Below are 26,001 nucleotides of genomic sequence, written 5' to 3'. Positions count from 1 at the left end.
ATGTAAATAAAAATAATCAAAACCCAAATGTTCAAGACAAAGGAATCCATGAGATGGGCTATATATAGTGTAATTCCTAAACATGATGTACATTTTAAAAAATCGTGAGAACATGGATGTTTGTATTATGTTAAGGGCAAAATACAGGTAATTATAGGATCATAGCATTATTAAACTGCATAAAGACTAGAAGACCAGATTTCAAAATATAAACTACATTTAGTTTAGTATTTAGGTAGTAGTATTTTAAGTGCCTTAAACTTACTTTTTAACCATATTTCTCAAATGTTATGTATCAAACACATTTGCTCTTATGTTTAAGAGACTCTAAAACTTGATTTGATATAGAATCTTTTCAAAATGCTCATTCTTGAATTTCATCCTTTGCAGTCATCTATATGGACATGTTTGAGGCTACATAAAATAATGCCAACACACTGGCCAAGCTCATATAGAATTCCTTTTAAAAAGATCTTTAAGAGGGGCACCTGGGTGGCTCAGTGGGTTAAGCCGCTGCCTTCGGCTCAGGTCATGATCTCAGAGTCCTGGGATCGAGCCCCACATCAGGCTCTCTGTTCAGCAGGGAGCCTGCTTCCTCCCCTCTTTCTGCCTGCCTCTCTGTCTGCTTGTGATCTCTCTCTGTCAAATAAATAAATAAAATCTTTAAAAAAAAAAAAAAAAAAAAAGATCTTTAAGGTTGGGGTGCCTGGGTGGCTCAGTGGGTTTAAGCTTCTGCTTTAAGCTCAGGTTATCATCCCAGCATCCTGGGATCGAGCCCCGCATTGGGCTCTCTGCTCAGCAGGGAGCCTGCTTCCCCGTCTCTATCTGCCTGCCTCGCTGTCAAATAAATAAATAAATAAATAAAATCTTTTAAAAATATATCTTTAAGGTTTATGAGATATAAGAAATATAATACCCATCTTCTATCATGCTCTAAGAATAACTACATTGTATTATATATCACAATGATCTTCAGATAAAACAGCCTTATTTACTTTTCAAACCCTTGCCACTAGAGGTGAATCCTCAGAAGGGCCATTGCAAGTTTTGAAATGGGGTCTGAAAGTCTGAAAGATAGTTTTAAAATAGCATTATTTCATTTTATTTTCTATCATCTACACTTTCTAAGAAAAAAAGCTGTACTGTGGGGGGAAATTCTTTAATTCTAATTACAAGTAGAAGTACAGTACAGAAAGAAGAGTTCCAATGACTGAACTGTGAGACACTTCAACATTCTGAGTGAAAGAGTAACCAACAAAGATGACTAACAAGGAGAACTGGGAATGACTGACATCCTTGAGGCCCTGATGGAAAGAAAGCATACCCAGGAAGAGAAAGTATAAAATGACAATGGTTGTTGATAGTTCAAGTAGGATGAAGAGAAAGAACTGACCACTGGATTCAGTAACATGGAAGTCACTAGTAACAGGAGTTTTATTAGCTGAAATCTGATTAAAGTAGATTTAAGAACTAGGAAGAGAGAACAGAGATGATGTGTACAAACAAGTTAGTAGTTTGCTGCAAAAAAAGAACAAAAGGGAGTGATAACTGGTAAGGAAAACAGAGGCAAGAGAAAATGTTTTATTCTTTAAGACTAGAGAACTAGCAGTGTATCGGAATACTGACAAGAATTATCCAATACAAAACAAAAAGTTGATAATGTAATCAAGAAAAAGGGGAAATGGTGAAGTGATGTTTGTAAGTAATTAAATGAGGATGATGAGAATGAGTTCAAAAATGGGAAGGACTAGTTTCAGTTAAAAAAAATGGATACTTCATTTATGATAAAAGATGGGAAAGAAGAGTGGTATTATAGGTACTTTACATTTATTTCCTTTTTACCATATTTCTCAATGTGTAAACAGTTGGAAACAGGTAAATTTTTATAAGTGGCAGGAGTCTTGGGAAATTCCCTACTCATTCCTTCAATTATTTTCCTTTTCTTTTTAAAGTAGGAAGCAATGTTGCCATTATCATCAGAGTGATCTTGGGAGAAGAGGTTGCTAGAAATCTGAAGAAAGGGGCTTGAAATAGTCCTCTAGAGAGAGAGGAAGGAAATTTTCCTAGGTGCATGAGATTTTGATGATCAAATATAATCAATAAATCATGACATAACATATATCAAATGTGGCTTTTAAAAGTCAAGTGGTTCCAATAACCAAACTATGGAAAGAACCTAGATGTCCATCAACAGATGAATGAATAAAGAAGATGTGGTATGCGCGCACACACACACACACACATACACACACACACACACACTGGCATACTATGCAGCCATCAAAAGAAATGAAATCTTGCCATTTGCAATGACGTAGATGGAACTAGAGGGTATTACGCTGAGCGAAGTAAGTCAACCAGAGAAAGACAATTATCATATGATCTTCCTGATATGAGGAATTTGAGAGGCAAAGTGGGGGGTTTGGTGGGTAGGAAAGGAAAAAATGAAACAAGATGGGATCAGGAGGGAGACAAACTATAAGACTCTTAATCTCACAAAACAAACTGAGGGTTGCTGGGGGAGGTGGGTATGGAGAGGGTGGTTGGGCTATGGACATTGGGGATGGTATGTGCTATGGTGAGTGCTGTGACGTGTGTAAGCCTGATGATTCACAGACCTGTACCCCTGGGGCAAATAATACATGTTAATTTTTAAAAATTAATTAAAAATTTTTAAAAATAAAAAAATCAAGTAGTTCTTCTTTACAATTCAGATAAGCACAATAACAAAATTTCTGTATGAGGTAGAAAGTGGGGTTTTTTTAAAAAGGACATTAAATACATCTGTTGTTTTCTATAAAAAAAATAATAAACTGTAGAAAATAAAGGTCATCAAAATCTTACTGGCTCATATATGTAAAAGACAAACTACAAATACATCACAGAAAAGCAGGTTAAAAATAACATACTGAAAAACACTGATCTATGCAAATGAATATGTATAGTATCCCAGTGTATATCAAGGTAAATCTACTATTCATAGGCTTCCTTCAAAGAATTAAAATCTTGCTTTAGTAACTGCATCTAAAGTCTAACTCTCCTAACACTAACAGGAACATTTTCCATTTGGATGATTATGCATTGAACAGCATGAAATCAGGGTCATTCATTGCCTGGAATAATCCAAACCCCAAGCAAATTGCCCTATGTGTGCCAACCAAAGAAGCATATTTTTAAGAGACTGAAACAGGTTAAATGACATATTAAGAGCAACTTACAAGATGAAAGAACAAAGGTCATAAAACTAATCATAAAGAGTATGTGCAAAGTAGGAAGGAGACTGTTGGTAAATAGTCTATCAACAAATAGAAAGTTTATGACTGGCATTTCTAAGACAGTACTCGCACTGATCATCAGTGAACACTTCCATTACTAATTAGGAATAACAAAAAGTCAAATCACTATCATTGTGTAACTTTAGTGTTATATTGGGAGGAACAAAGAAGTGTTACAAGGGGTAACTTAAGCAACCATCCAAAGCCTCCAAAGGACTGTGCATTTTTTAGACAGTTTTAGAATTATATGGCAGGATACAATCCATCAGACATGAGCAACAAAGTCATTTAAGCTTTAAGATGTAGATGGCAGGAACATAAACCAAACTGTACTGATCACTGGGAAGGAAAACTCAAAGCTTAGAATCACCTTCTGCAAGCAGTTTAGAATCTTCCCTGAATGATAAAGGAAGCTCCCTAATCACCAGGAGCCCCCTTGTGGCCCCACCACTTATTAACACTCCAAGTTCATATTACGAACTTTATATATTCCAAGTTATTTATTAATTATTATAGTCAAACTGATTAATAGTATCTGGAATAAATAATAAAGTAAGTCACATCATGACTGAGTGATAACTCAGTGACTCAAAATCCCCCAAGGGTTTTCCATTTCACTCATAATGAAAGTCAATTTTCACGGCTGCCTATTGGTCTCTGTATAATAATCTACTCATACTCCCACCACTCTGAGTTTATATTCTATTCTCTCTTTTTCACTTTGTTTCTCTCTAATGCTGTTCTTTCTTGATGAAGAAAATATGCTGCTATCTCAGAGCCTTTGCACTGGCCATTCCCTCTGCCTGAATGCTTTCCTCGTACTAAGAACTATTCACATAGTTCTTCCCATTACTTTCTTCAGGACTCAGTTCAAATGTCCCCCAGGCAGTGGCACTTTCCCTAATCATCTTATTTAAAATAATAACTCCCTTGCATCATAGTCCCTTTCCCCCTTGCCCTGTTTTACTCTTCTTCAAGCAATGTATAAAAGCACTAGACTAGTGTCTGCAATACAGTAAATGCCTATCTATCTATGTACTCACCTATTCATTTGTTATCTGTATTATCTTCTCTCTAGAATGTAAGCGCCCTAAGGAAAAAGACTTCCCTTTTTCACCACCACTATCTTCAGCACCTACTCAAAGCCAAAAATGCTCAACTTATTCTTCAAAACACTATTTAGTGAGTAAATATTTATTAAATCTTTTTAAAGCCAACTAGGTACTTTCTTTACCAAAGAACTTCAAGCCACGTCACAAACAGAGTCTCAATAACTTTAACCATATTTTTAAAAGTTGTACTGAACATATTCTGTGTAGTATTTTTAAAACTGGGTATAAATCTAGCCTTAATATTTATCACTTTTCTCCTTTTATCAAAGTTCTTGTTACTTTAACACAAGCTATAAAAAAACAAGTATGTGACTAAAAAGATTGATACTTCAAAAGCACATAGCTTATTGAATAATTCTACTTCCAAATCGCTTATACTGTGGTTAACTGGGAAACCATAGATGTAACTTAAGGTGAAAATCTTCCAAGAACTACAAAATTGGCTGAATAGGTCCTTAATAATGGAGATTAACAAAAGCAACACAAAATGAGTATGGGGAGCATGATGCAAGTATTCATGTAAGCAGCAAAGGTTCATTATAGTTTTGAACATTTTAAATCCACACGGTACCTCAATCATATATATCTTTATTATAAATGATACAGAACATTATTTCTCAGTTCACATCACAATACCCTTTTTTTTAAGTTTCTTTAACTGATTATTTTTGTTTGAGCTAAATTTAATTCTCCATTCCTATTTAACTCTACTGCCTCTGCAATCTGTGTTTACTCCATTAAAACTAAATTTTAAACCGGCTGCTAGGGGAATCCGGGAGGCTCAGTTGGTTAAGCGTCTCCCTTCAGCTCAAGTCCTTTTCCCAGGGCTCTGGAGTGGAGTCCCACGTCAGGCTCCCCTGCTCAGCCAGGAGTCTGCTTCTCCCTCTTCCTCTGCCTCTGTCCTTCCGTGCCATGCTCCACCCCCCACCACCTCCTGCTCCTAATGGCTCTCACTCTCTCCTAAATAAATAAATAACCTTGGGGGGCGGGGGACAACTGGTTGCTAAATCCCACTGGATCTTTTACCATTTCTGTAGCTTTCTACATTATTGAGCATGCACTCCATCTTCTTTACAACTCTCTTGTCCCTCAGATTCCCTTGGTATCATCCTTTTCTTGGTATCACTCCTTAGGTGGCACTGTTGTTCTCTGTTGCTAGCTCTTTCCTGCTCTGCAGCTTCTCTCAAACCTAGGGTTTTAAACTATCACATAGAAACTACTGACAACCAATCCTATTATCTCCAGCCAAATCCTCTATTAAGCCTACTAGTTTTACTATATTGTCTCACAATCACTCCAAATCCATTATCTTAAAATCTAAACTCCTGTTTTTGTTTTCTCTCTCTCTCTCTCTCTCTCTCACACACACACACACACACACACACACACACACACACGGCCCAAATTAGTTCTTAGATGCTCCTACTATTTTCTCTATCTCAGTGAATGGAGCCATATTCTAGCCAACTGCCTACTTAAGAAAACTGGTGGCTCTTCCTCTTCCTTCTACTATCCCTTCCCTCAACAACTGAGTCCTAAAGCCATTTGGTGGAGCCAAGCAAGTAAGGTTTATGTGTAGGAGGAAGGACAGCAGTACAACAGAGGGGATCAATTTAAGCAGAGTGAGGAGGGCCCCCTTGTATGTGGGGGATGGTAGGAGAAAAGAAAGTGGACCAACAGGGTGTCAAAGCCTGAATAAGAAGGGTGAGGAGTGATCTAATAGTGGAAAAGCCCAGCCGGTCAAAGGCAGAGCAAAATGAGAACATCCGTTTGGGTGAGAGTAGCAAACATGAGCAGGGTAAGAAAGGTATCCACATGGAAGGATGGTGTCAAAGCCCAGATGGGTTAAGGAGAGTACAGTGGCCACAATGATGCCCTGCTCAGATATCCCTTCAACAGAACCTGCTCCATTATCTTGGAATTCACTGCAACGTTTACACCTGGCCATAATGCGTCTATGCTTCTCCCAGCAAATGACTGTGCATGGTGGGAATGCTCCAACAGCCAATTCTGCTACCTGCCCATCATACTTTGTCTTGATATCTATTTCTCTGGGGACGTGCATTAAACCAGAAGGTATCTGTGTACTAGTGTCAAAAACTCTTGAGACAAAATAAGTAAGTGTGGAAGATACTACAAAATGGCTAACTTCATTAAACAAAGATTATTTCACTCCAGAATGCTGAAGAACATTTTCTACTACATAAAGAAATCCAGTGGCTCAGCAGAGGAAAAATTCTCAACAGGGTATCTTAGCTAAAAGAGGTCCTTTTAAGACAACAGAAGGCTAGATTTCATTGAATACTTTGAAGATGAATAGATGCAGAAACTAGCCAATGTAGCACTAACTCCTCAGTCTCTGTAAGACATGAAGAAAAGCTTTGACTTCAAGGAACAAGATTCTTGGATTTAAAAGGAAAATGCACTTTTGGAAAATACCACATTACAAAAAGGAGATTGTGAAATGTTTCCACTGCTGCTTGGGCTTAACTAAAAAAGGATATCATCAAGTCTCAAGTCTCACTGGAAACCACCTGGAGAAGCTACAGAACAAAAGTGAGCTGATTTTCTTCCCTTTCAACACAAATGATCACTGGGCAGAACTCTTTTTCTGAATCTTCTGATTATGAGAATTTGCCATGAGAAAAAGGAAGAGCTGCAGTCTTATACAAGATGAGTTTTACTGATCTGCCCCAGATGTGTTCTGGGTTTCTGTGGAGAAAAGAATATCCTGCTATTCATAAGAAACCAATGAACATTATGCTTCAGTTTTCATTATGCATTCAAACAACCTTTTTCTTACTCAATGAACATCAAGAGTAAGCTAAGAAACAGTCTCATTTCAGCTGAAAAAGAAATCTGTAGGTGTTGGTTTATTTCCCATTTGACCCTGAATTGGTATTTGTGGAGCATAAAACAAGCACAAGAAGAAAATATAATTATTACATTAAAGAGGTAAATTCACACTAAAGAAGTCAAAATAACTTTTTAGATTCAAAAATCACACTTTTATGCATAGATGAGCCTTGTGAAGGAAATACTTTCTAGTATTTGAGCATGATCATATCACCGAGTAAGGAAATGTTTTCTCTAAGTCTTGTATAAAAGAGTGTCTAGGCAATATTTTTATTCGTATTGCTTTGGTTTATGGTTTTAGTAGCTTTACTATTAAATACTGTCAAAAAAATTTCATGTTGTAAATAATATTAAAATCAGTTTATGTTTATTTAAATTAAATCTGCTGAGCCTACATTAAGAAAAATTAAGTCCCATTTTGGTTTAAGCTGGTTATGTGAAATTTACTACATTTCCTTAATGAGTTTGCAAGATTTATGCGAAGATAAACGACATTTATCCCAAGGAAAGTAAGCTAAGCTTAATTATCAGGGGGTTGTATTTTTCCCCCCAAGAAAAGCTGGCCAAAATGTCATTTTTTGCTGTAAATATGAAGGGATAACTATTTCTACATATACTCTACACCATATCTAATTTGGATCTCATATAGAAATTTATGATAAGGCTTACTTGAATAAAGTAAAACAGATAAAGTAGTAATGTAAAAGAAAAAAAATTAGAATCTCCTCTAACACTAACTGTGTTAGCACATGTCTACTTTCTCGTGTTTGACCCTGAATTGATATTTGTGGAGCATAAAACAAGCACACGAAGTAAATATAAATTTTGCATTGAAGAGGTAAATTCACAGTAAAGAAGTAAAAATAATTTTGAGAATACTTTGTGGGAAGAAGGAACCACACAAAAAGAGGGGACTAATGAACTTGCCAGTATAAACAGATCCACAAAAAAAGAACATTGTTTACTCAAAAGAGCACTGAAAAGTACCAATAAATTATTATATCTACAACTTACTGATCAAGCTGTTACACTGTGAGCTGGAGCTATAGTCATCTTTATGTGATTTCCAAGTTAAGATTATTTTAAGTGTATACTCAATGTAAAAAGATTAAGAAAGGCTGACGTGAACATCAGTAATGGGACAAACTGATATTATGTTTACCTAATAAGAAGTAATGAGAGTAACACAGCCTCACTTTCTTGAAATTCTTGCCAACGATGCATAACCTGAATCCATTAATGAGGAAACACTAGACAAACCCAAATTAAGAGTCCTTGTTCAAAATGACTGTCCTATAATCTTTTAAAGTGTTAAAGGAATGAAAGTAAAGATCAAAGCATTGTTCCAGATACAGGGTAACTAAATGTAGTCCATGATTTTGAACAGAATCTTTCTATTATATGATATAGTTATCTGAAAAACCAGTGAAACTCAAATGGAGTCTGAGGATTAGAAAATCTAATATATTGATGCCAATATCCTGATTTTAATGGTTATATTGGGATTATGTTGGAGAATATCCTTGTTTATAAGAAATGCATGCATACTCAAGAGTTTAGGGGTGACAGTGAATCCTGTTGGCAACTTTATCAAATGGTTCTGGGGCTAAGTAAGCTCTTAATACTATAGTTGAGACTATTATGAAAGTTAAAAGGGGGGAGGGATCTCAACATCAATCTGGTTCCCATTATCTGCTACAAACTACCTTTGCCTTGTCCTAACACTTTTGTCACCCACTCACATCATCACTAAGTCCTAAGTATACCTCTGCAGTAGATCTACAATGGATTCTACTTCTCTAGGGCTGTTTAATAAGCAGATACTATATGTCTCTTGCCCAAACTATTTGAATAGCATCCTTAATAATCTTCCCATCTTTTGTGCATCATGCCTCTCACCTACCCTCTATACTGTGGCCAGAACGTGAAATGTCATCACCTCAGTGTCAGTTTCCAAACTTTTTACGTGCTGAAGCCTTTGTTCACATGAAGGCAAGATATTAAACAGGTAAAGAAAGAACTTGTGAGGAACAACTGGAGAAGGAGAGAGAACAGTGTTCACAGAAAGAATGAGTAACCCCTGAGTGAATCTGAAAATTTCTGAAACTATTATTCTATAAAATAAAATCTGAACTCCTAAGTATGGTATACAAGATGTTCCTAGTCTGATCCTGTCTGCAAACATCTTCAATACAAACTGGTTTGTCTTAAACTGTGCATTACCCAACAATATTGATCTACTTGTATTCTCCTTATACACTATATGTTCTCCTACGTCTGTATCTTTGTAAAGATGTCTTCCTTCTCTCTGACGCATTTCTTTGCCCACATTTTACTAACCCTATCTAGCAATGGTAAGTCACATTCCTTCTTCTTCCATTCTTCTCTGCCATAGAACCTGCTGAAATTGGTCTTGAATACAAGGACCTCCTCCTCCTACTTGTAAAAAGAAAATACTGGTAGAATATTCCAGAAAAAGTTGGGAACACAGACTTGTAATAAAAGAAATGTCATAACTAACAGGTTGATAAAGGGATAAAGCTTAAGTAAAGAGGACTGATATATTTGGAGTTGTCTTTTTTAATATATTATAAAAAGTAGAAGGCTAGAGAAGTGAACATGTTTGCTATTTCAAGTATCTCACTTTCCAATTCCATGAAGAAAACAGGAACTACTTTTGCTTTTTCTTCTCTGGTGATATTAACTGACACCAAATATCAAGTATATATTACAATGCTAACCTTTAAAATGCAGTGATACACCAATGATCATGCACAGACTATATAGACTTTTCCTCACATTTAGGAAGGGATAATCAACTGCACACATAACTTTATTACAATCCATATAATTTATTACTTCCTATAATTTCTAAAACTGTTAACCAACAATGAACAAATACAAACAAAATCCATAGGATAATTTTTCCATTTCCCAGAGTATATTCAAAAGCTTCTCATACGTTGTAAAATAAAAAGCATGGGGAATACAGATTTTAAAATATGAAAATATAAGTGCCCATCTTACACTGTTACCCGATACTTCTATTTGTGGTAGTTCAAGACTGAAATCTACTTCTGAAAAACACACCCATCACTAAACAAACAGATGCCTCCTACAGGGTTTTTAGGTAGAGAGGTGTTAGCATCAGGACTGGGAGCACAAGGGGTGTCAGGTTTACATATAAATGCTGAAATCTGTGTGATAAAAGTCAACAATCACAGAAGTCATTCAAGTGCTAACTAGTCTTGTATCTTCAAATATTAAATGAAAAAATGGGTGAGACACAAATAGTTGACTAAAAAATATATAAAAGGATTGATAAACATATGAAAAGGTACTCTGTAAAACTAGCCATCAAGTAAATGCAAATTAAAACCACATGCAATACAACTTCCCATCTGTAAGAACTGCTAAACTAAGAGACCAACCACCACCAAATGTTGTTAAAATTGGAAACTAAAACTCTCATACATCACTAGTGGTATTGTAAAATGTTACTACCACTGTAGAGAACCATTTGGCAGTTACTAATAAAAACACACACCCTCTGGAGCTAGCACACATTCGCCTATGTACTCCTACCCAACAGAAATGTCCACAAATAGGCTGGTACAAGAATGCTTGTAACAGCTTTATTCAGAATAGCCAAAACTGAACTCAACTCAAATATTCTTCAACAGAAGAATGTATTAATAAATTGAAATATATTCATACAATGGGATGGGTACGCAAAAATGAGAATGCACTTCTGATACATGAACTAAAATGGACATCAAAAGCAGTGCATTGAGTGAAGAAGCTAGGGAAAAAAACAAAGGCAACATTAAAGATTCCATTTATATGTTTAAGAATACAAAAAACTATCTACAGTAATAGTAATCAGAATAGTTGTTGCCTAAGTTTGGATTGAATGGAATGGAGCATGAGGAAATTTGGGGAGTGACAAAAATTATTCTACATCTTGACTGAGGTGTTGTTACATAGGTATACATATTGTCAAAACTCATATATGGATTGCACTTAATATAAAAAGCACTTCAATTAAAAATGTATATATTAATTGAGGACAAGGCAAAAATTTCTCCGCCTTCTTTGACTCTCCCATTGTGAGCCTGTTAAATGCTGAAAAAGGCTTTGGACTTCTTTGCTCTGAGCCCATTAGTTGGGTCTTCTCTACACTAATACCAGATACGATTACATCAGAGAGCGAGGATAAAAGCCCAGAATACTGATTTTTCCACTTCAACAGGCAAGGTGGCAGTTCTGCCAGTGCCCACAACTCCTGGCATTGAAGAGTCAGTACATCATTCACTGTGAAGCCCTCTATAGTAGGTAGAGGGAACTTTGAATGAAGAATGTGCAAGAGCTAAAACAGCAATTGTACTAGAAGGAAAACCAATCTTGAAGTCACTACCCTAAGGACCCAATGACCACAGGACAAAGAGAAGAAAAATCTGCTCAATTTCAGAAATAACTCAGTACTCCTACAATGAGCAAACACTGATTCAACAACTCCTTTTAGGTGTGGCCTCTATTCTGCCTCACTATCATTTTACAATAAGGTTTTGAACTTCAGAAAAAGCTCACCACTGTAATATAGAAAATTTATTGTCCACAGAAAACTAATGAGTCCGTTTTTTTAATAGAGTTACCATCTTAGCATAGTTTTAGCACGGCAATTAATGTGGACCACAAAAGAAAAGAATGTCTTCTTGTTATCTGCTTTTTAAATTTAGGAATTCTATTTTGATTTGCTACTGCTTGATGCCCCTTTGCGGGGGGTTTTTGAGGGGTTTTATTAGGTATGTCAGAACCCAGGTAACTGCTGCCTGGATTCCTTTTCTTGCTCACTGAGGAAAAACAATTACCTCATTTAAATGATTATGTCAGAGAATCATTATTCACAGACTCTAAGAAACATTGTTCCATCCTCATCTTTAAATTCTTGTCAGGAAGGTTGAGTAGGTATATCGGGGGCAAACACTGCCTGACCATTCTGCACACAAAATGCGTATTTGAACTGGAAAACAAAAATATTTACACTCTGAAATGAGCGAAGTACTGGCGATAAAATGCTGACCAAAGACATAAACTCTGAATTTAAAAAAAAAAAAAAAGTGTAAAGCCTATAAAATTAGTTTTTAAAAAATTATGAAAAAAAATCTACCCAAGGTAGACCTTTGTAAGACATATGAACAAGAAAGGTTTCTGAAAGTTGTGTAATTACAGTGAAACCAAATAAAATAAACTTCATTCTAACCTGACTCCATCACTGCCCACCAACGTCCTTATCTGTCAACACTACAGTAACTGAAAAAGCAAAAAAAAGTAAAAGCCATCACCACCACCAAGAAAATTAAAAAATCTAAAACATCTAAAAAATTAACTTAAATAACAAGAAACATTTATAATCCATTTAAAACTATTCTTTTTTCCTTCCTTTTTAGTAAAGACTGAGAGCTATTATTTTCTAAATGGTAAGAACTATTATTTTCTTACAAAGATCTTCTCTATTTATGTAGAAATAAAGCAATACTGTCATAATGATTAAATTAGTAAACTAGATCCCTTACATAATGATCTATAATTTTCAAACAAGAAATTTTTAAAATTTTTCAGGTTATAGAATAGTATTTCTGGACAAACCTAACAAGGCAGTGGTTGTAAAACACTCTCAAACTTCCAAACACCCTCAATCTCAGTACAATGCTATGTTGTACACTCAATCTAAAACTAAGAGAAAGCATTGTGGGTTGGTCACAACTCAAATTCCTTATTACAATGAGGACTGCCTAAGGATTTTACCACTAAACTCAGCCATTCAAAGAACTAGGAAGACTCTCTCTCTAGGTCACTGCTCTCCAAAGCTAGTGATTTTCAGATTTGTTAGGAAGAATATTTCTTAGAACTTCCAGATTCTTATAGGATTCCTCCACTCTGAAGTTATTCTTTCCACCTAGACAAAATCAGATCACTTAACTCAAAAGAATAATAATAATTGAAAGCCATAAAAATATGGCTCTACAGTTTTGTCTACTGCAGCAATTCACCTACTCCAGATAGAGAAACAAAAATATTAGGAAGAAATCCTGTAAGTTAAGAAGTCTGTTTTATATTCAGGTTAGTAAAGATGTTTCCACTGCATTCCTGTAATCAGCAAACATTTGCAGAGAGCCCACTACGAACTAACACTATGTTAGGTACAGCTTATTCACCTAATCGAGAACCCGGAGATCATTATTCCCATTTTACAAAATAGGAAACAAGCTAAGATTAAGGTCCCTTGCCCAAGATTTACAGTTAGTAAGATTTAGCAAACATGTTTAAAACTGTGAACGAATGCCTGAACCAAGGCTTATATTCATTCCACTAGGCAAACCTGTCTTCCAACAAGGCATAATTAAGGATCTTACAGCAGTAAGAGAAACAAAAGGCACACATGAAGTAGCAGGACACCATTACAACGATCTCTTTGATATAAAAGAAACTTCTTAAGACAGAAGCCACCCTTCTTCCTCTGATGCCTAAACATCACCTTCCTTCCAGTCAGGGCCATGGACCATGGGTCCAGGCCCCATCCAAAAAAAAAGAAAAAAAGTCTTTTAGACTGCACCCAGCAAAGTAAAATAAATCATGTGAGATTTTTTTCCTAGGCCCCTTTTAGGAAAAAGAAGGCACCCCATATCACCCCCACACCCCAAAACTCATGCACACAATCTAATTGCCTTTGCCCATTAGTTACAAAGTGCTCTTTAAAGCTGTATTTGAATCTGTTAAGTATAGTTCTATAGTTACATATGAATACGAGTATTTGGACAGTTTAAATTGATAAGATTTTAAGCAAAACAATGAAATCAAATTCTAGACTATAACCCGAAGTCACTGTCCAACTTTGTAATCTCATTTCCTTATCAATTCTCAACACAACTGTAAAATAAATATTATCTATTACTGAATCTTACCTTGTGCCAGTCCTTGCTAAATGTTTTACATATGAAATCTGATTTCATTGGGGAAAAAAAAAATTATGATGTAGAGTCTATTTTTTTAAAGATTTTATTTATAGATTTTATTTATTTATTTATTTGTCAGAGAGAGAGAGAACACACACAAGCATGTAGAGTGGCAGGCAGAGGCAGAGAGAGAAGCAGGCTCCTTGCTGAGCAAGAAGCCCAAGGCGGGACTCAAACCCAGGACCACAGGATCATGACCTGAGCCAAAGGCTGCAGCTTAACCAACTGAGACACCCAGGCATCCCTAGATTCTATTTTAAAGATGAAGAAATGAGATTCAGAAACCATGCTACACTGTCTCTCAAGCACTACCCATATGATATATAATTTCTCTGAACACTCAGAATCATACTCCTAAGGCACTGGAAATCACATAGTCCTGTGATCAAAACAACACAGTTTTTCATTTGCAGTAAATGTAAGAAATAATGTTAGTATCAACAAAGAACATTAAGAAATAGATCATTTCAGCACAAAGTCAAAGCCAACTTGACAACAAAACAGCTGCATAAATTTGAGTAAAATCCAGTCAGTTAACATAACAGCCTAACCTACACAAATTCTAAATCTACTACTACCTAGCTATGTAATCTTAAGCAAATTTACATAAAGTCTTTAAATCTCACTTACCTCATCTGCAAAAGGGGATTTTAAATGGTACCCCAATTTTACAGGATTATGTAAGGATTACAGAGATAATGCATATTAAATGTTTAGATATGTCTGACATCTCTGATACTTAATGTATGATTCTTATTAGCTATTAAACAACTTTGTTATCAATTTTAAGAAGGTTTAAATAGGCTAACTTCATCATGAGTTAAGTATAACAAAAGAAAGGAAATCAGCAATCATTAAAGATACTCAAATTCAAATCTTTACTCAATTTTAAGTTAGAGTGCTCACAGATTAAACTATCTTTCAAACCAAAATATACCAAAGGCTGGTTACATGAAGACGGATGCATTTCCACCTCTTTTTCGGTGCCAAGAAAACCATTCTCTAACTTCTCAAAGGACAGGAATAGGGTCAGTAGTATTTAAAGTGTGGCAGGCAGACCCCTGAGAGTTGCTGAGACTTTCAGATCTTTAAGGTCAAATCTACTTTCATTAATACCAAGAGGATACTGGTTTTTTAATTCATTCACTTCCAAATGTATTTAACTTTTTGACTATGTAACTTGTGATGATGCCATTATTTCAATGGCTGATACAACTATAAACAACTATGTTTATGCTTTTAAAATTTCTCAGTTTTAATTTCTTTTTTTAAAAATACTGATTTTTTTTAAGCTTTTATTTATTTGAGAGAGCGAGAACGCACAAGCAGGGAGAAGGAGCGAGGAAGGGAGAAGCAGACACCCCTTTAAGCAGGGAGCCCAATACAAGGCTCTGTCCCAGAACTCTGTGATCATGACCTGAGCAGAAGGCAGACACTTAATCAACTGAGCCACTCAGGTCCCCTCAGTTTTAATTTCTAATGCCATAAATATCAATAAGTAGAATCTATATAACAAAAACTATTTGAGGTCTTTGATAATTTTCAACAGTGTAAAGGGGTGCTAAGACCCAAATCTGAAAACTGCTGCTCTACGTGGTCAGAAAAGTTATGAGCCATGAAAAAACAAACAGATTCAACCAGAAAGCTTCAGAGGCATTCTTTTCTAATCCCCTTATTTTGGAGCTTCAGAAACTGATTCTAGAAATTTAGGTACCCTGCCCAACATCTAAGGAAGGGAAGAGCTGAATTAGAAGGGAGATCTTAAGACTCCCAGATTCTCTTTAATAAGTCATAAGCATGGCATATGAAAAACGTGCCTCAAAGGGTATTGTAAATATTCATTAACACTGGTCAAGTGCTTATATTAGCACCTGACACCCAGTAGATACTCAATAAATACTAGTAGTACTGATGACAGAGGATCAAACCTCTGCTTAAATTACCTTTAGAGATTGGCAGCCTACACCACCTAGACAACATGCTGCACTTCTTGATCAATTTTATATTTGCTTCTTCCCTTACTGAAGTTGAAATTCTCCCTCCTTGAAGTTCTACCCAGTATGGCCTCTCTGACTGCTACACAAATGAAATTTAATCCTAATGCTATGTAGCTTATTTCTCAAGCATAGACACCCTGATTTCATTAAAACATTCCTGATAATGGCATGACTTGAACTCCCTCACCATCCTAAGAGCTCCAACTGACAACTACTCCCAAAGTGTAACACTCAAAACTGAATAGTCTTCCACATGTGGTCTCAGCATATTTTGGATCTCTGGTTTTCCTTCCTCTGGATATTGTTGGTCTATAAAGTAAACGGTCTTTCTAATTTTACAGAGCTCCCTGTTCTACTGTATACAGTGTTTAAAAAGAAAAAATGCAGCTTGCTTTCTGAGATGTCTTCGCTCTATTCTCCCCAACTTTCATTCAGCACCTCTCTTTCCTTTGTTCCTAATTCCATGCAATTTTGATACCATTCCCACAGTTTCTCCTTTGGTGTAAAGAGACCCTCCTTTGAAAAAGCCCTGGTAGGTCAGTTTTGAGAGTTCACAGGGGTTAAACTACCCTTGCCTTTATAGTCCTCACTGAGGGCCCTGCATTCATTTATTGTTGGGAGTAAGCAAAAGACCTATCAGTTTCACCGGTTAACTGGCCAGCTGGCTTTTCCAGGTAACTATTTGAGGGATCACCTGTTGCCAAGTTTGACCCCCCCATTGTTTCACTCTTGCTGTTTCCTACTAAATAACACTGATTGATATATTCAGGTCTTGGGTTTATTGGTGTTTTGCCCTTACCCAGTTGTATTTTAGGGTTCAGGGAATACAATGTCATGGGTAAATGCTGCCCACAGGTTCTTTGTTCTGGTACTTTATCCACTTATACATAAATTCAGAAAGACACAAACACTGGATTGCTGTCTTCTTCCCAGATTTTTCTGTTTTAAGTTAACTTAAAGTTTCAAGCTAACATTTTAAGTAGCTATCTCATAAGACAGTAAGTAACATTAAAAAGTTTTAAATAATAAAATAATGTTACTATTACATAGACATGATGTTTGATAAAGGAAACTACAATTCTTTGTGAATACGAAGATAATTTTTAAACTTTTTGAATGTCAAATGTTGAAAATCTAAGTCTACTGTTAACAGCAAATTAAACAATAAAAATGGAAGCGCTTTCCAAAGAGAAAATTTCTGTTAATTATGCAGGTATTATTATTCTTTGGCCCTGGTAACCCACCATGAAGGTGAGATTCTTCCCTCTGGTATGAAAGGCAGTAATTACTTAAAGGGCCTGCTGGTTGTCCATACTGTTACATTAAAAGCAAATACAGATCATCCTGGGAATATATTACTATCACAATCCCCCCCCCCCAAAAAAAAAGGTTTCTGCTTTTCCTTCTTTCTTGAAAGACTGCTTCACTGGGTATGGATATATGACTGACAGTTTTCTTTCAGCAAACTGAAGCTATTACTCCACTGTCTCCTGGCTTCCACTGTTGTTATCAAAATTCAACCAAATGCCAAACTGCTGTTCCTTTTTAATGAAACTGTCTTTCCTCTGTAGTTGTTTTTAAAATATTTTCTTTACCCTGACTGTTCTATGTATTCTACACTATGATGCATCTACATTGGAGTTCATTTTTATTTCTCCTGTTTAAGATCCATTAAGTTTCCTGAAGGAGCTTCAATGGTTCTAGAAAATTCATAGCTATTATCTTTTGAAATATTTATTCTCCATTCTTTTTATCATCTCTTTTTGAAATTCCAATTAAATGTGCTAGACTTTTACATTCTTTTTTCCACATCTCAACCTTTTTTTAATTCATCTACTTGCCTCTCAAGCTGCATTCCCTGGAACTTTATCTACAGAATTCTCTGAGCCTCAGGTTAAATTTACATTGCTCCAGAGAAAACTCGGGTTTTTTAGCTAGTTGCTCAGAAACACTACCACCTCTGATTACCAATTCAAGTTCATTGCTTGAGGATTTCAGAGCTACACAGAGCTCTCTATGTGATAAGCTACTTACGTTTACAAATTCAGGAGATGGGGGAGGATCCTGCCTCTCCTTTATCCAAAACTAAAATGGAGACTGAAAGGTCCTTCACTGTACATTTTTGTGTGGTATTTTCTGTTCATCCTTACAGAACCTTTGAGGCTCCCACTTTATATGGAGGTCTCATATTAGATGCCCATCTTATGGGGCCTTCGTTCTAATCTGCCTCCTTGCCCAGCACTTAAGGCAGCCCTTAAATTAGAAGCCCAAGGTCTCCGCCTTCCGAAAAACTCCCAGGGCAAAAACTGGCTTTAGCCTACTCTTAGCTCCCAGGGTCTCTTGTTTTAGCCATTGTGGATTTATTTCTTGTCATGTAAGAACTATGTTGAATCAGTAAATTTATCTACCTATCTATATCTCTACTTTATCTGGCATTTTGGTTGCTTCATTTGAGACAGTTTTCACAATACCTATTTGGTGGTATTCCACATTACTGCCAGGAATAGAAGTCATAATCAATCCCTTGCAGGGAGACCTTATATGATTTTACAAAGAATATAATATTTAAAGTGAGTACTAAAGTACTATTAGATGGAACTCGGGTGGAGAAGGAAAAACATATTACAAAAGTAGCTAAATAAACAAAGATGTGTGAGATGTTTGGTTTTGCTGGGCTTAAAACCGAACTGCAGGGTACAGAATTACTAGAAATGAAAGTGATGGACTAGAGAGACTCAAGACACATGGGATCCAACTCCTGAGACTCTGTACGCCATGATAAGGAAGATAAACTTGAGACTGGCAGTCACCGAAAGGCTATAAGCAGAGAGCTAACACTGTCATATCTATGCAACAAAAAGATTATTCTGACAGAAATGAGAGAGAGCAAATGGAAGAGATAAAGTAGAGCCTTGCTATTCAAAATCTGGTCTTCCACCAGCAGTGTACTGTCATCACCTGTGAACTTGTTAGAAATGTAAAATCTCATGCCCCACTCCAGATCTACCTAATTAGAATCTACATTTTTAACAAGAATCCTAGCGATACATCTGTAAAGTCAACTGATGTCAAAACAATGATCTGCAAAGCAAGTGAACATTAGCTTTATTTTAAATTTCAAGAAAAAAATCTTCATTATTCTGAAGTGATGTGACATTCATTTGATGTTCAATGTTGCTTTATTTGCCTAATAACAAGCTATTAATATCATAGATCCTTAACAGGTTTATTGTTGGGTTTATATTTGAGGTTTTGACACTACTGACTTACGATATATAGTGATCAGTTATTTAGTTGTGACATAAATTTGAACCCATTAATATGTTGCTGTCTAAAAAGAAAACATTTAATGAACAGCAGCAGGCTATTCAGAATCATATAAAATAATAAAAAGTCTAGCTTTTTATTTTTCCACTCATTGTTACACATGCAGTAACTCTCTATAGGAGGATTATTATTAAAAAAAAGTAGAGGGGGTGGGGAGAACCCTTCTGTTTAGTGATCGAAGTAAAAAGGTCCAAGAATCTGATGCTTTTAATTAAAAAATTATCATAAGAAATGGAGAGAGTGCTAAGCTATAAAGTTATTCTGCATTTTAGATGTTTCATTTAACGTCTCTAGCTATATTCCTATTTAATGTAAAGTGCATAATATATTTGAACCACTTTATTAAATTTAATAAATATTATACTAGTTCAAATTTTAGAAGAATGCTTTTTTAAAAAAGTCTTACTCTCAAAGTAAGCTGCATCAAAATCACAAGTGCAGGGCGGGGGTGTTGGGGTGGGGGGAGGGACTTAAATGCAGAAACTTGAGACCTCATCTAGATCCACTGAATTCCAGTCTGCATTTTTAATAAACAGCTTCCCAGGAATTCTGTGGGCATACAAGTTGTTTTTTCCCAAATCCAGGAACCATAATTATTCATTTACTGACCCTTTTATTTGAATGTATGACTTATACTAAAAACTGCCAGTACCAATCAAAAAATAGAACCTTCTGATAAACCCCCTCTAGTGACTCTAGAAGCTAGCCCTCTATTTTAGAAATTAGAGTATACAATGGAGAAAGGACAGTCTCTTCACTTAAATGGTGCTGGGAAAACTGAATAGCCAAATGGGAAAGAATCAAACTAGAACCTGTCTTACACAATACACAAAAATCAATTCAAATGGATTAAAGACTTAAATGTAAATCTGAAACCATAAAATTCCTAGAAGAAAACACACAGAGTAAGCTCTCTGACATAGATCTTGACAATTTTTTTGGACTTGACAACAAAAGCTAAGGCAACAAAATAAAAAATAAACAAGTGGGGCAGCATCAGACTGAAAAGCTTCTGCACAGCAAAGGAAATCATCAACAAAGGAAAAGGCAACATATGAAATGAGAGAAAATATTTGCAAATTACATATATCTGATGAGGACTTATAATATCTAAAATATATAAAGAAGTCATACAACACAATAGCAAAAAAATTTTTATCAGAATATGGGAAGGGTAACAGAACCTCAAAAGAAGACAAATGGCCAACAGGTACATGAAAAAGTGCTCTACATCATAGCCATCAGGGCAATGCAAATCACAACCACAATGAGATATCCCCTCACACCTGTTAGAATGGCTATCATCAAAGACAAGTGACAACGACTATTTAGGAGGATGGGAAAAAAGGAACCATCATGCACTGTTGGTAGAAATGCAAACTGGCACAGCCACTACGGAAAACAGTATGGAGGTTCCTCAAAATACTAAAAATGGAATTACTATATGACTTCACAATACCACCTGTGGGTATATAACCAAAGGAAATGAAAACAGGGTATCAAAAAGATATGTGCACTCCCATATTCACAGCAGCATTATTCACAATAGCCAAAATATAAAAACAAATTAGTGTCCATCAATGGATGGACACACACTTGTATGTGCAGGCACACATATGTGAGAGGACACACACGTTCTCTCACAGACACATACAAAGGAAGAGAAGTATGTAGGGTTATGGATGTGTTAACTATCTTTCACAATGGGGGCGCCTGGGTGGCTCAGTGGGTTAAGCCGCTGCCTTCGGCTCAGGTCATGATCTCAGGGTCCTGGGATCGAGTCCCGCATCGGGCTCTCTGCTCAGCAGGGAGCCTGCTTCCCTCTCTCTCTCTCTGCCTGCCTCTCTGTCTACTTGTAATCTCTCTCTGTCAAATAAATAAATAAAATCTTTAAAAAAAAATTATCTTTCACAATGCATACATATGTAAAATCACCTTTCACAATGTATGCATATATAAAATCACAATGTATACTTTAAATATCCTACAATTTCATATGTTGATTATAGTTTAATAAAGCTGAAATAAAAGAACATTCTGATACCCCAGAACCCCCTCTAGTGACTACTTTCAGAAACTAGCTCTTGACCCACAATAGTAACACCATAACTTTTAACATCATGGACCAATTTTGCCTACTTCTGAACTCTATACAAAAGAAATAATGAGTTTATACTCTATTTGGAGGTCTGTCTCCTCAGCATTGTGCCTTTAATTTGTTTACATTATTTACCTCTAATTGACTCATTTTCACTCTCCCTCCTATAATAGTTTTTAAAATACCAAAAGTAAAAAATACCATTTATATGCTCTACCTCTGATGGGCATTTGTATACCATCACATCTGTATGTGAACCATAATGCTATTATACATTAGTTAGAAAAATCAGGGCACCTGGGTGGCTCAGTTGGTTAAACGTCTGCTTTTGGCTCAGGTCATGATACTGGGGTCCTAGGATCAAGGCCCATGTCATAGGGCTCCCTGCTCAGTAGGGAGTTTGCTTCTCCCTCTCCCTCTGACTTCCTCCCCACTAGGCCTCAATCTCTCTCAAATAAATAAATAAAATCTTAAAAAAAAAAAAAGAAGGGGAAGGAAGGAAAGCCGGTCAGCCAGAAGGAAGGTCTGTACCCTTGATATATTTGACAAGTTTTTGTTTTTCCAATCTAAAATTTCAAAAATTACCATTGCTTAATTACCACTGACAATTTATGGGGTTTCAGCTTTCAAATACAGTTCTAATAGTTCGATTAGAGTATGCTGGAGTATTAGAGCACTACTCCTTTTCCTAAATGAACTACAGCACTAAGAAATCAAATGACAAGGGGAAGCATTTCTTTATAAAATCATTTGTTAGTAAATGAAAAAGAAATGAGAGAATCAGAACTACATCATTTTGCAACTGTTAGTAAGTGAATGGATGAAAGCACCTAATATCAAAAGCTGCTAACATGGCAAAAGGAGGGATGCTAGATGCTCGGTGACTTCTAATGAAGTAACATACTACCCACTAGACTGAGGGGTCAAATCAAGTCTAATAAAGCCTCTAGATCCTGCTGCCTGCTTGAGGAAATAAAAAGGACAGATGAATGTGTTGATCAACTGCACTGTATGTATATAATCAGTCAAATCTAGACTACGAAAAACAAGTCAAACAAATTTAAAGAGAAAGTATGGAAAATAAATCTGTAGATTAAAAAGAGCTTAAAAGAAACAGCAACTGTTTTTAAAATGGTCAAGACTAAACAACAGTATCCAGGGAGACATAATTGGGTGAGAGAATTACAAACACAAGGAAATGATTACTGTTAAGAGTAATTTAGAGGAAAGGAGTTCCTTTAAGAAGAAATATTATTGCCTCAGGGTACACAGGGAAGCATCTGGCATAGTTGGCAAATTTTTACGCATTGAAAGCTATGTGGTAGTTACAAGAATGTATTATCTTAATACACCAAGGTTTATGTTTATTTTATAGAGTTTTCTATACCTGTATTTGACAATCTTAAAAAGCTGAGATTATAGATAAAATCTGCTAATCCAGTAAGAACTCCCCTATAGAATCATCAGGAATGGGCTGGTATCACCTGGATTATTTCCAACAATCATTTTCATTCCAAATTGTCACAGTCAGTAGGATCTCAAAATAAAGCAGAAGGAGAATTTGAAGAAGTATCTTAAGTGACTGTCTTGATGATTCTAATAGAAACTATTCAGAAGAATATTCAGACTCACTGGTCCTGCTGCCACATAATAGCTTCCAAATCTCACAAACTCAACAAATTTGGGACTGCAACACATAGTTTGAACCCAATTAATTTACCTTAAGAAACCTCTTCACTCCACTATTCCACAAGCAGCATGCTAAACAGTAATTCACTTGTGCAGTTGAGAAACAAGCCACAGCTCACTTGGTTTTTCTGGATTTCTTCTAATGTCAAAGAGGCCATAAAAACTCAAACTATAAGGTGCCAGTGTATCACTTTTTTTTTTTTTTTTTAATTTATTTGACAGAGAGAGATCACATGTAGGCGTGGGGGGGGCAGGCTCCCCGCCGAGCAGAGAGCCCAATGTGGGGCTCGATCCCAGGACCCTGAGACCAGACCCGGGCAGAAGGCAGAGGCCTAACCCACTGAGCCACCCAGGTACCCCCAGTATATCACTTTTACTATATAAATATAAGACTTTAATTTCTCTTTAAAAATTAAGTATGTGTGTGTGAAAAAATACAAAGCCATAATCACCTTATTTCTTAAAAAGTCACCTCAATTTCAATGAGAAATCTGAAGAAATTTTTGGTGTCTCATTTTACAGTTACAAAGTCCAATCACATTTTTCCAAAATTTGAAACTCCTGATTATATTAAAACATAGTTAAATAGACACTCTTTTGAGTATATGCTCTACTTCTTTCTCCTACCATTCTAAACAAAATTTAATCAAGAAATTACAATGAACTACCAGCTATATGCTAGGCAATGAAGCAGATGCACCACATGTATAAAAACAATAATCATACCCTTAAGAAAGCTTGAAATTCAGTTGATACAAGTTAGTAATTTGTATTATCAAAAAATTACTTGATTTTGTGTTATGCTCTGGATACATGACCGAAGTTCCAGGAAGGAAGTCTTATGTAACCAGAAACAGAATACAGCTCTGCACATGAAAGACGTTCAATAAATACTAAGGGAAGGAACAAACAAATGAACAAAGACAACTGGTGCAGAATTTAACTAGGGTCCTCAACAACTAGCAACACAAAATTTGCTCCCTACCAAAAGAAGAGTCCTAAATCTGAACACTCACCTACAATATTTCATCCATTCTAACAGGCACACATTTTCTTCATATTTTAGCTTCTCAGAAACTGATGGCATGTCATCATTTAAATAGCAGTTTTTTTCTTTTCTAGTAGTTAAAATAATTATGTACCCCATGTTTCTCAGATTTGGTCAAACGTATCTACTAAACAGAAATATGTCTTAGTATATAAAGTGATTCCAAAAGTAATCACTTAATACATGCAAATTTAGATGCCTACTCTCAAGTTTTATAAGTAACTGTTCAAAAACTTAATGAAAGCCAGACACCTTGCAATGTCAAATCTTGAGTTCTGATTCTTAAAATTTCAAAACATAAAAGAACACAATTACAACCCAATACAAACTCATACAACACATCTTCCATAAAATCCCATGCACAGTCTCCAACATTACTATAAAACTTAGTGTGAGGTAAAAAAGAGAAGGCAATATAAATAAATCTCAGATACAGAAATATTGAAGATAGTCCTCCTTTCTTACACAAAGAGATAGGAAGCTAGGAAAAAGAAAGTAATCTGTTGCTATATTTCTATCTGTAAATAGGAGGATAATATAATAACCACTGAAAAATTAAAAGTTTTATTGAAAAACAAATAGAAAGGGATTAATTTTGTATTAACCAAGTTAATTTCATATTTCTTTATAAACTACACCAAAGAAAAACTAATATGGTCAACATACTGCAGTAGTACAAAACAGGTAACCTGGTATATTTTATTTTGACTGGAGGAGATGCCATTTTTTTAATAAAATAAACAGTGAATTTGCCAATGCCTAAATACTATCACTTAGCTGGGGAAATGTTTTATCATCTGCTAGAAAAGTGCAAAGCGGCACAAATTAAACTGCTGACACAACCTTAAGCAAAGCACCCTTCGCTCAAAAGCAGCACGACTCTAATTAAGAGCAAAAACTTACAATGAGTAAAGAGCTTCCCTACCAGTGTTTTATCATCACTATATCAATATCTAAATAGAAAAGATTATGAACAGGTGAAACATATTAATCAATTAAGAGAAGAATAAACCTTAAATAAACCTTTAAAGGAGAATCTGCATATGTGTGTGCGCCCATGAGTATCTTCACAGCTCTATTTCTGAACCTATAAATGGGTTTTGTTTTACTTTTGCTTTTCTCCATATAAAACTAAGGTTGGAATTATGGTATTCAGTGAATCTGACTTTAGCTACATACAGAGATAACCTTGGGCAAGTCACTTAATCTTGCAGTCTCAAGTCTCATTACTAATAAAGGAAATAATATTTGCTAAGTATCAGCTATGTGCCAATCACTGCACTAGATGTTTTATATACATCTCTTAATCTTCAAAAGAATCCTACCAGATAATTAGTATTAGTCTCACATAACCAAAACTCAGTCCCCTAAATTTGATTCAATCACAAGTCTGCTTCACTCCAAAGTTCCCCTCCTTTACTACACGGTAATAATAATGCCCAAGTTAATACCTAAGCTATTTGGAATAGAGCATAATTCTAACAAAAAGATGACATCATCTACATGGCCTATTTTAAAACAAAAAGCTATACAAATGTAAGGGACAAATAGTACTCTAATGATAAAGCTATTCTATCACTTCT

The 26,001-nt window shown here is 35.7% G+C and overlaps 1 protein-coding gene across 3 annotated transcripts in view; it reads right to left on the bottom strand.

The window, feature by feature from the left end:
* The window catches only part of FBXW7 (F-box and WD repeat domain containing 7), a 230,031-nt gene that overhangs the window by 99,021 nt on the left and 105,009 nt on the right, over positions 1-26,001 (bottom strand). The window lies entirely within an intron of this gene.

Source organism: Neovison vison, chromosome 11, assembly GCF_020171115.1.
Source record: "Neovison vison isolate M4711 chromosome 11, ASM_NN_V1, whole genome shotgun sequence".
NCBI classification, from domain to species: Eukaryota; Metazoa; Chordata; class Mammalia; order Carnivora; family Mustelidae; genus Neogale; species Neogale vison.
Note: the sequence above shows the minus strand (reverse complement) of the source record. Positions and strands in the feature narration are given on the sequence as shown.